General features: G+C 39.4%; 1 protein-coding gene across 3 annotated transcripts in view; it reads left to right on the forward strand.

The window, feature by feature from the left end:
* The first annotated feature begins 757 nt into the window (after positions 1-757).
* LOC147007327 (gap junction gamma-1 protein-like) overlaps positions 758-2500 on the forward strand; it is a 7157-nt gene continuing 5414 nt past the window's right edge. The window contains exons 1-2 of one of the 3 annotated variants that reach the window (XM_085867348.1): positions 758-776; positions 2486-2500. The exon at positions 2486-2500 is cut by the window's right edge and continues 313 nt beyond it. The gene's annotated coding sequence lies outside the window, so the exon portion shown is untranslated. Of the gene's footprint in view, positions 777-1990; positions 2171-2485 lie in introns of those variants that run through there. The other 2 variants (XM_085867345.1, XM_085867346.1) reach the window with 2 other exon arrangements.

Here is a 2500-nt window from a genome sequence, read left to right on the forward strand (position 1 = left end):
TGTCAGGGTCGCGATTGGTTCCTGTTTTTATTTTTGGCGGGAAAATCAGGAAATTTGGCAACATCACCCGGTATTACCAATAATTGCGAAATATACACAGATAACAAAACAACACAAGCGACAAATAAAATATCTGCATATACAGTCACAGATTATAAATATATATATATATATATATATATATATATATATTAACATGTTTGGCTATTAACCCAAACATGAAATGCATGAGTGAAGATCAAGGCCTCTCGCTTTATTAAATTTTAATTAAATAATTCGCGACATTGACACATGGCAAACATGTCAAAGTAAAAAGAAAACATTTTGTTAATCGTCTCCTCAATCAAAGGAATATCGTTCCATCAAAGCACGATGACGTCACGTGGAAAGCATGCGAACGACGAACGTACCGCCAGTTCAAAATGGAGAACACACGCACTCTTCTTCTTCTTCTTCAAACAATAAATTCATGTAAAAATACGATCGATTTAAAATGTTATGTAACTGTGTCGTTTATATACATTTTAATGTGATACATTCACGTGGTTTCACACTTATGACTTCGTGGGGCTTTTATCTTTTGTTGTTCAAAATAAACCAAAAATAAATAAATTAAATAACACAGAAGGAGGATTCTTCTTCTTCATCAGATCAATGCGGACCAAGTGGGATAACTTGTGTTTTTTCACCATTGAGGGACAGGGAGAGAAAGATACATCGCAGGATATCTCAAAAAGTTGTGGACGGATTCGGACAAAATTTGGTGGACACATCGGGTTTGTGACAAGGACAAATTTCATCCCTCCATGTTTTCACATTGTTTTTGAAAGGTGTTTTTTTTGTTTGTTTCTGTTGGGTTTTTTGGGGGGGAGAATGGATAAATTAATTAAAAAAGAAAGTAAAATCCACGGATACAGATCAGTGAGATAATATGCAGATATCAGAATGCATCTCACCTCCTGAGTTGTATGCTGTATAAAACTGGTGCGAACCTGCAGCATGCACTTCCGGGGGAAAGCCGCCGCCATGTTGGAATACCCTTCCCTCGCCAGAACGCAAGAGGTACAGGAGTGGATGAGTGTGAAAAGTGCTGGACTTCATACGACAAACCACATTATCATAAACCACATTACGATAAACCACATTATCATAAACCACATTACGATAAACCACACTATGATAAACCACATTATGATAAACCACATTATGATGAAGCACATTACGATAAACCACATTATGATAACCCACATTACGATAAACCATATTACGATAAACCACATTATGATAAACCACATTATGATAAACCACATTATGATAAACCACATTAAGATAAACCACATTATGATAAACCACATTATGATGAACCACATTATGACAAACCACATTATGATAAACCACATTACGATAAACCACATTATGATTGTTAATTTTTTTAGGGGGAAAAGAATATATAAATTAATTAAGATCTTAGGATCCTGAATTTGAGCCCCTGCCGGCCGTTGAAACAACACCAAGTGGGTTGACTCAGCCTGTCATCCTTCCGAGGTCGGCAAAAATGAGTACCAGCTTGCCGGTTACAGGGGGGCACTGCATCAGCGGCACAATCGCGCTTCCAGAAAAACGATGTAACCAGCAGCAGGTGCGTACCCAACAACAACACAAACGATATAATCACATCATCACCAAGACGTGGAAATCACAGATCGATTGACGACGGTCCACGTGATCGGAGGTGAAGTGGAACTGTGTGGGGAATCCTTCGGTGAGGGAATTCCCATGACGTCACACAGCCAATGGACTCGTCATGAGATGACCGGTGTGATACCTCCGCACGTGGACTGCAGGTCTCTCGGTCTGCATGAGGAGCGAAAACTGCTCAATGAAACAGAAAACAGATTTCCCGACAGGTGACCTCGGATCGAACGCCACGTACGTATTTGCATAAACATCACGTGACGTACAAACCACGTGAGCGCCGCATTCCCGTCCGGTGAGAAATAGTGCTTAGCGGAGGGATACAAAGCGGGGTGTTTTTTGCAGCACTACATTCTTCAGGCGCACGTTCTTCATTCAGCGCCATTGTGTAAGTCGTTGCCGGCGATGTGCTCGTTCGCAACACTTGTTTCTCCACATCTTGTTCCGTTCATGTCCCGAAAATTCCACCTCAAAGGTCAAATCGCTTGAACAATCAAATCTCTCTCTCTCTGACCGGAAACGGATTTTGAATGTTGTTGTTGTTTTTTCCCCACAAGATATGAGATTTATATTTCTTCATCTTCATTTGTGTCTCACTTCAATATGTCGTGTTTTAATTATAATTTTTTTTTAACCAACAAGTACTCCATCTTCACTTCCATACATGAGACAGAAATGGCTTTTTATCTTTATTATTACAATAATTATCTTTAATTAATTAGTTTATCTTTGGCTTCTGGTGATGATGTTCATGAATCGGATGAAATTGCTCCCTCGATGGTGTTTGCAGAGATCTTCCTCCGTT

Source organism: Eptatretus burgeri, unplaced genomic scaffold (genome assembly GCF_056783735.1).
Source record: "Eptatretus burgeri isolate ZD-2024b unplaced genomic scaffold, Ebu_testis_v1 Ebu_testis_scaffold_304, whole genome shotgun sequence".
NCBI lineage: Eukaryota > Metazoa > Chordata > Myxini > Myxiniformes > Myxinidae > Eptatretus > Eptatretus burgeri.